The sequence below is a fragment of the Gossypium arboreum genome, chromosome 6, assembly GCF_025698485.1.
Source record: "Gossypium arboreum isolate Shixiya-1 chromosome 6, ASM2569848v2, whole genome shotgun sequence".
Lineage (NCBI taxonomy): Eukaryota > Viridiplantae > Streptophyta > Magnoliopsida > Malvales > Malvaceae > Gossypium > Gossypium arboreum.
The window spans coordinates 123957016-123966806 of NC_069075.1; the positions used below are offsets into that span (position 1 = coordinate 123957016).

The 9791-nt window shown below is 36.8% G+C and overlaps 1 non-coding gene across 1 annotated transcript; it reads left to right on the forward strand.

Moving 5' to 3' along the window:
• Nucleotides 1-5895: 5895 nt before the first annotated feature.
• On the forward strand, nucleotides 5896-6002 carry LOC128294502 (small nucleolar RNA R71). Its single transcript, XR_008284811.1, has one exon. It is a non-coding gene; the product is annotated as a small nucleolar RNA R71 (small nucleolar RNA).
• The last annotated feature ends 3789 nt before the right edge of the window (nucleotides 6003-9791 follow it).

Here is a 9791-nt window from a genome sequence, read left to right on the forward strand (position 1 = left end):
TCCTCGTTCTTCTTTGGATTCTTGATCTATAATATAAAATATTTCTACTCATTAGCATTTATTTGATTTCTATTTCACTTCACAATTTATGCTATTCAAATTTCGAAATTGCACTTTTACCCCAAAATTTACAGTTTTCACAATTTAGTCCCTACTCAATTCACCCATCAATTGAACTAATTTTCTCAATTAACACTTTATTTTATCATTATAAACTATTTCAAAATCTTTTATACTCTGAATTTCAACAGCAACCTTCAATTCACAACTTTTTCACAATTAGGTCCTAAATATCATTTCCTATCAAAATCACTTAATAAAACCACCTTAATATGAAATTAGAACTTAAATTTCATAATAATTCATCATAAAATTCCTTATCCATCCAGGGTAACTTCCAATTTCACCCATAAAATCAAAAACTAATGAATTCTACAAGTGGACCTAATTGTAAAAGTCATAAAAACATAAAAATTATCAAGAAAAGCAAGAATTAGACTCACATGATGTAAAAATATGAAAACCAGCTTTCTCCAGACCTTCTATGGCGTTTTGGCTGAGAAATTATGAAGAAAATGTCTAGATTTTTCAATTACATCATTATTTAACTATTAACTTTTATCTATTTCCAATTTTGCCCTTGTTCACATTGTTTTCTTGCTTATTTCATACCCAAACCGTCCAGCCATTAACCTTTGGGTCTAATTGCTCTTTAAATCCATCTTTTAAATACTTAAGCTATTTACTCACAATTTAACATATTTTGTGCTATTTTCAATTTAATCCTTTTCAATTAATTAGCCATCCAAACGTTAAAATTTTCTAACTAAACTTTAATACTAACTCAATGACACTCCATAAATATTTATAAAAATATTTATAGCTCGATTTTCAACTTTGAGGTCTCGATACCTCATTTTTGACCCGTTTGACCTAATAAATTCTTTTAATTCACTAATTTCACCATTTCACAAATTCTTCTAAATACTTACTTGACTCATAAATATTAAATTACTATCTTGTTCAATCTTATTTGTCGAATTTAGTGATCTCAAATCACCATTTCCGACACCACTGAAAATTAGGCCGTTACACTCAATGTACAAAGATAGATATATTGAAAAATATAGATATATAATCATAAGATAGGGAGAAAAGTGAAACTTCCTGAATGATGAATGACCTCCTTGAATTGGAGTCATGGAGAATAATCGGCCAAGGCAATGATAAGAGTGGAGGAGGATACTCCGGTGGTGGTAGAGGTTGGGTTCCACAACCATAGTGTCCAGTGAAGAGGTTATCGTGGTGGTCGAGCAGGACTTGGCAGTCGTGGAGAACCTTTTCCAATGGAGTTGAAGTTCCTAAGTAATATTGAGCTTTGGAGCTCCTTATAACTGTGATAGAATTAGGAACTTTTTAGGAAATATAAAGAAGCATAATTACTCGTAAAGAAATACCTGAATAAAAATTATAAAATCTCAAGATAAAATAGTATTAAAAGGAAATAAAAAAGTAATTTCAAAATATAAAGATAAAAATAATAGGTGTTTATAAAGAAATTGGGGCACACACCCGTGGGGCACGCCTGTGTGCCCTCATTTCAGCCCGTGCGTCTCGTGGTTTTCGAAATTGGGCGCATTGGTGCACACGGCCATGTTGCACAGCCGTGTCATTCTTCGTTCACTTCTCCCACGCCCGTGTATGCAGGCGCACACCTGTGTTATTTTGACAGGCTTGACCATGGTCGGTGGGCACGGTTGTGTCACATGCCAGTGTCAATTTGGCAGGATTGCTCACGGCCATGTCGCACGATCGTGGCAACTTATCAGATCCCGTGTTGGGGAAACATTTTTGCTCTATTTTAACACAGTCGTATTGCACGACTGTGTTGCCTCCCATGGTATGTGCACGGCCTATGGCACACCTCTGTACCTGGCCGTGTGGTTCTGGAAATCCTGTGTTCAGTGACTCAGTTAGTGAATTAAATGTTGAAGACTAAAATTTAAAGAAGTTAACACCATTAGTGCTCGGGTTGCCTCCCAAGAGGTGTTTGTTTATATTCTAAGCTCGACTATACCTTTTGGGTATATTTAGGTAACTCCGTGAAGCCGTATCTCCTCTTTATCAACTTTGGAATTCTCACTGTTATAAATTTTGAGACGATGTCCATTTACCTTAAAAGTGCCTTGTGATGGATGACTTACCTCCACTGTGCCATATGGAAACACAGTTTGAACTACGAAAGGACCTGACCATCGTGATTTAAGCTTTTCAGGAAACAATTTGAGCCTCGAGTTATATAACAGGACAAGATCTCCAACTTCAAATTGCCTTCGTTGCTTCAAACAGGCGTCGTAGCGGTGTTTTGCCGCTTCCTTGTATAGGCACGAATTTTTATATGCATTGGCTCTCCACTCATCTAACTCGTTCAACTACATCAACCTATTTTCACCTACAAGTTTGGGGTCAAGGTTTAGAAATTTTATACCCCAGAATGCCTTGTGTTCTAACTCAAATGGTAGATGACAACTTTTCCCATAAACAAGTCTATAAGGTGATGTTCCTATGGGAGTCTTAAAAGCAATTCTATAAGCCCAAAAAGCATCACCTACTTTCATCACCCAATCCTTCCTGTTTAATTCTACTGTCTTTTCTAGGATATGTCTAAGCTCTCAGTTCGCTACTTCGACTTGGCCACTAGTTTGAGGGTGATAAGGGGTAGCTGTTCTGTGATGAATTCCGTATTTCTTAAGGGTCTCGTCAAATTGGGCGTTAGAAAAATGAGTACCCCTATCACTGATAATTGCTCTAGGTGTACCAAATCGAGAGAAAAGTTTCTTAAGAAATCATACCACTACTTTAGTATCATTAGTAGGTAAAGCTTGGGCTTCAACCCATTTGGACATATAATCAACAGCTACTAAGATGTATTTATTCCCGAATAAACTAGGGAATGGACCCATGAAGTTGATACCCCAAACGTCAAATATTTCACATGAGAGCATATATGTCTGAGGCATTTCATCACGTTTGGATATATTACCTATCCTTTGACATTTGTCACAAGAAGTAACATACTTGTTGGCGTCTTTGAATAGAGTGGGCAATAAAAACCTGATTCGAGAACTTTATGTGTGGTCTTATTTCCACTGTAATGTCCTCCAGTTGGTCCTGAGTGGCAATGTTCTAAGGTTTTTAATGTTTCTGTCCTTGTAACGCATCTCTTAATGATTTGATCTGCACATTTATGGAAAAGAAAAGGGTCTTCCCAGAAGTAGTTTTTCACATCAGTGAAGAATCACTTCCTTTGCTGATGTGTCAACCCTTTTGGGATAACGTTAGCGGCTAAAAAATTTGCAATATCTACACACCAAGGTACCTCAGAATCAAATATAGCAAAAAATTATTCTTCAGGGAATAAATCATTTATTTCAATGTCATCTGGCTCTTTGATACTTGAGTTTTCAAGCCTGGAGAGATGGTCAGCCGCGAGATTTTCATCTCCTTTCTTATCCTTAATCTTGAAGTCAAATTCCTGCAATAATAAGATCCATCGAATGAGTTGAGGTTTTGCATCAGTTTTAGTCAAAAGGTGGTGAAGGGCGGAATGGTCAGCATAAACAAAAACTTTAGACAATATTAAATATGGCCTAAATTTATCGAATGCAAAAACCACAGCTAGCAGCTCTTTCTCCGTGGTGGTGTAGTTTTCTTTTGCAGCTATCAAAGTTCTACTAGCATAATAGATAGGATGAAAATGTTTATCTCTTCGCTGCCCCAGAACTGCACCTACTGCAAAATCACTCGCATCTCACATTAGTTCAAAAGGTAAATTCCAATCAGGTGCAATTATAATTGGAGCTTTAGTCAATTTATCCTTTAACGTATTAAATACTTCTAAACACTCCTGATTTAAATTAAAAGGTACATTTTTTCTAGTAATTTAATCAAAGGCTTAGCTATTTTAGAAAAGTCTTTAACAAATCTTCTATAAAACCCAGCATGTCCTAAAAAGCTTCTAATAGCCTTAACCGAATTAGGGGAAGGTAGTTTTTCAATGGTTTCAATTTTAGATTTATCAACCTCAATCCCTATACTAGAAATTTTATGTCCTAACACAATACCTTCTTGAACCATAAAGTGACATTTTTCCCAGTTAAGCACAAGGTTTGTTTCCTTACATTTTTTTAGGCAAAGATGGAAAGAGTTAACGAAAACTGAGAAATCATCCATAAACACCTCCATGACGTCTTCTACGAGTTCATCAAAAATAGCTATCATGCAGCGTTGAAAAGTAGTAGGAGCATTACATAATCCAAAAGGCATTCTACGATAAGCAAACGTATCATATGGACATGTAAATGTAGTCTTTTCTTGATCTTCAGGAGCTATTGGGATTTGGAAATAGCTAGAGCGTCCGTCTAAAAAGCAGTAGTACATGTGCCCTGACAATCTTTCCAACATTTGGTCAATGAATAGAAGGGGGAAGTGATCTTTTCTCGTGGCATCATTTAGCTTCCTATAATCAATGCACACTCTCCAACCTGCGACTATCCGTGTTGGGATTAATTCATTTTTCTCATTGGCTATAAAAGTCATGCCTCCCTTCCTAGGAACAACCTGCACTGGACTCACCCAAGAACTGTCAGAAATAGGATAAATAATTCCAACATCTAGGAGTTTAATTACCTCAGCTTTAACAACTTCCTTCATGTTGGGGTTCAATAGTCTTTGGGCTTGCACGCATGGTTTATATTCATATTCCATTAAAATTTTATGGGTGCAAAAAGAAGGGCTGATCCCTTTAATGTCAAAAATTTTCCAAGCTATGGCCCTTTTATGCTCTTTTAATACTTGAAGTAATTCCTCTTTCTCCTTAGGTTGCAAGTTGGATGCAATAATTACCGGTAATGTAGCATTATTTCCAAGGAATGCATATTCTAAGTGATTCAGCAATTGCTTAAGTTCCAATTTAGGAGGTTCTTCAATAGAGGGTTTTTGCTTAAGTTTATCTTTTACCTTAATTCCCTCATATTCTGCTAGTTTTGGGGAGGTTTCATTAGAGTTTAGTTCAGTTCCTATCTTAGAATCATCATCCACCCGCTCTCCTTGGGCGAGACACAGTTTTATCGTGTCCTTGTGTATGATTTCCTGAAAAGAATCTTAAGTAGCATGATCAATAGAGTCAATAAAATAACATGAGTTATCCTGTTCCCTAGAAAATCTCATGGCATCATAAATTTTAAAAAAAATCTCTTCGTCACCTACTCTAAGTACCAATTTACCATCACCCACATCAATTACAGCCCTAGCAGTGGCTAAAAATGGCCGACCTAAGATTAAAGGCACCTCAACATCTTCATCCATGTCAAGCACAACGAAATCAATAGAGAATATAGATTTATCTACTTTTACAAGTACGTCCTCTATAATTCCCTTGGCCTCCCAATGAGAAGTTTGAGCAGTTCCTCCAACCTGCATTGTAAGTATTACTATAAGGATTATTTTGAGATCGAGGATTATTACCCATGTAATTTAACTGCTCGTTCTCTATAGGGTGGGTATTCTGAATTGCTTGATCCACCTCCAATTGCTTTGCACTACATTACTGGGTGAACCTATGAAGAACCAAGAAAACCGTCAATTTTTCTATTCAAAATTTCTACCTTATTAGAGAGCATGGTGACCGAATTGAGGTTAAAAATGCCAACTGTTTTCGTTGTTTTTGTCCTTATAACTTGCCACTGATAATTATTCAGTGACATCTCTTCTATAAATTCATAAGCATCCTCAGGTGTCTTATTATTGATAGTTCGGCTAGCCGTTGCGTCGATCATCTGTCGAGTCGAAGGATTCAGGCCATTGTGAAACGATTGAACCTGTAGCCAGAGTAGTAACCCATGGTAAGGGCACCTTCTCAACAGATCCTTGTATCTCTCCTATGCATCATCGAGTGTTTCTAAATCCATCTGTACTAAAGAGGAGATATCATTACGTAATTTGGCTGTTTTAGCTAGTGGAAAATATTTTAAAAAAAACTTTTCGGTCATTTGTTCCCAAGTAGTGATTGACCCTCATGGTAACGAGTTCAACCATTGTTTAGCCTCATTCCTCAACGAAAAGGGAAACAGCCAAAAGCGAATGGCATCATCAAAAATGCCATTGATTTTAAAAGTGTCACAAAACTTTAAAAAATTTGCCAAGTAAGCATTGGGATCCTCGTCCTGCAAACCATCAAACTGAACAAATTGTTGTATCATCTGAATTGTGTTAGGTTTCAGTTCAAAATTATTTGCAGCAACAGCAGGCCTAACTATACTTGACTCAGTTTCTATTAAAGTAGGCTTAGCATAATCATACATAGTGCGTGGAGCAGGATTATGATTAGCTGCAATTGCAAGAGGTAGCGGGTTTTCTTGGTTTTCAGTCATCTCATCGGTTGTGGTTAAAGTATCGTCCTCTTGCTCTTCCTCTGTGTATCGTAAGCTTCACCTTATTTTTCTTCGGTTTCTGTAAACTGTGCGATCGATCCCACTATCAAACAGTAATGGTCCCGACGGGTTTCTTCTAGTCATACACTATAAAAACCTACCAGGAACGTATAAAAGAAAAATTTAGAAAATAAAATAAAAATTTAAATTGCAAATAAAGTAAAATGGCTAAAGTAATAAAAATCGAGTGTTCCTAATATCTTCGTTCCCCGGCAACGGCGCCAAAAACTTGATACGTGATATTCACGACAGGTTTTAAAAATTTATAATTAATCGTTCTTGAAACTAACTATTATCACGATGAAGGCAAGTGTATCTATCGAACAGTAGTATAGCTTTAGCAAGACGGGATTGTCGAACCCAAAGGAACCAAGAGTACTAGTAATTACTTCCTTTTTATTATCTAGCCTAAAAATTAAGGGATTTGTTTATCTAAACTAATTAACTAAACTAAGAGTGCACAGAGAGAAATTGGGGAAAAGCTTTTGGGAAAATTCGATTGATTAAGACAATACCCAAGGAAAAATCCACCTAGACTTCACTTGTTATTTGACTCTGAATCAGATGATTTATTCATTTGACTTGATCCGTAGAAATCCCTAAGTTATATTATTATCTCTCTCGAGACTAATAACGTCTAACCCTAGGTTGATTAATTGAAATCTCTTTCTAATTAACGCCTTAGTGTTGCATTAACTCGATCTATGGATCCCCTTATTAGGTTTCACCCTAATCCGGTAAAATCTTATCACCCTATCTCTAGACGTGCAATCAACTCCACCTAATTATGACAAATTTACTCTTAAACAGACTCTATTCCTCCCCTAAATAAGAGCATTAACTTGAATCAATATCCTGGAATATTAAAACAAGAATTAAGAACACATAATTAAGAACAAGTTAAATATTTATCACACAATTCAGATAATAATAACAAGATCTGTCTTAGGTTTCATTCCCATTAGGTATTTAAGGGGTTTAGTTCATAACAAAGAAAGAAAACATCTCAAAAGAATAAAGATAAAAAAAAACATAAAGAAATCCCAAAACCCTTGAATGGAAATTAAAGGGAGATCTTCAGTCTTGACGATGAATCCGGCTTCTGAGATGGACCAATCGGCTTCCCTTGAGTAATTCATTGCTTCCTACTCCGTGTCTCCCTCCTAAGTGCCTCTTCCAGTGTTTAAATAGGCTTTAGAATGCCTAAGAGCCCTCAAAAATGGCCTTTTCCTAATAGGACTATACTTAGTCTCGGCAGGGACACGCCCGTGTGTCACGCCCGTGTGCGATTACTCCAACCCGTGGTCAAGGCTGTTGAATAGGCACGGGCGTGTAGTCTACCCGTGTAAGTCGTGCTTCGATCCTGCCAAATGGACACAATCGTGTGCCACGCCCGTGTCAGGAAGTCCAGGCCGTGTTGATTTCCCACGTGGGTCCATTTTCTCTATTTTTGGCCCGTTTCTCGCTCTTTTTACACTCCTATGCTCACTTAAGTATAAAACATGAAATTAAAGAATTAGGAACATCGAATTCACCAAATCTAAGGAGAAATCATCCATAAATGTGCTAAGCATGGGATAAAAATATGTATAAATTATGGTTTATCAACAACCATGATATAAATTACAGTTTATCAACAACCATGATTCATTTTCTTCCATAAAATTTCAGAAAATAACATGAATACGCTCATGGCAAAACCCTAAACTTTTAACCATCTTGCAATATAGTCCCCTCATTAGCTATCTCATGCTACAAGGGTTCTAAAAATGCAAAAATCATCAATAAAAACTATCTAAATCACTTACTTGCAAGGATGAGAAGTTGCTGAAATTTTGAGCTTCTAAAACCACTAGAATGGTTGAAAATTTCGGTGGAGAGGTAAGGAAGATGATAGCCTTTTTTCTTTTATTTTATTTTAATTTATTAAGTCACCAAATGTCACCTAACTTTGACATTTTGACCAATCTTGTCCTCTATGGTCAGCCAATTCTATTTAAAAGAGTCTAATTACCCTTTAAAGGCCTTAAATTTTGGTTCTCTAGCTATTTAACACATTTGGGTAGTAAAACAAAATTTTTGCCCTTTATGCGATTTAGTCCTTTTTCACAATTAAGCATGAAATATGTAAAATTATCTCACCAAAATTTTCATGCATTCATATAATCATGCCATAACACATAAAATAATAATAAAAATAATTTCTCTGGCTTCAAAATAGTGGTTTTCGAAACCACTATTTTGACTAGCCCTAAAATCGGGTTGTTATAATTTCCCCCTTAGGAATTTTCGTCCCCGAAAATCTTACCGGTGAATAATTTCGGGTGTTGATCTCTCATAGTCCCTCAGTTTCCCACGTGGCCTTTTCGACTCCATGTCTCTACCATAACACTTTCACAAGGGGGATGCTCTATTCCTTAATCGCTTAACTTCTCGAGCTAGAATCTTAACAGGTTCCTCACAATAAGACATGTCTGATCTAATCTCCACTTCAGTCAGAGAAATCACATGTGAAGGGTCAGAGCTGTATCGACATAACATGGACACATGGAACACGTCTTGGATCTTTTCCAATTCTGATGATAAGGCTAACCGATAAGCTATCAGCCCTATTTTCTCTATCACCTCATAAGGTCCGATAAAACGCGGACTCAATTTACCCTTTTTACCGAATCTGAGAACGTTTTTCCAAGGAGATACTCTCAAAAATACTTTATTGCCGACCTGAAATTTGATTTCCTTTCGTTTCAAATCCGCGTAGGACTTCTGTCTATCCGAAGCAGCCTTTAAACAAATCACGAATCACCTTAACTTTTTCTTCAGTCTCCTTGACTAAGTCGACCTCATGAATCCAACTCTCTCTAAGCTCGATCCAATACAAAGGTGTTCAGCACTAATGCCCATACAAAGCTTCATAAGGTGCCACTTTCAAACTCAACTGATAGCTATTGTTGTAGGCAAATTCGACTAGCGGTAGATACTTTTCCCAATTGCCTTGGAATTCTAGAACACAACAACGCAACATATCCTCAAGGATCTGAATTACTCTCTCCGATTGACCGTCGGTTTGCGGGTGGAAAGCTGTGCTAAAATTCAACTTTGTCCCCAAAGCTTCTTGCAAGTTCTTCCAAAACCTCGAAGTAAACCTTGGGTCCCTATCTGAAACAATCGACAAGGGTACTCCATAAAGCCTCACAATCTCAGAAATGTATAAGTCAGCTAACTTATCAAGTGAAAAGTCCGTTCGTATCGGGATAAAGTGAGCCGACTTTGTCAGTCGATCTACCACAACCCATACTG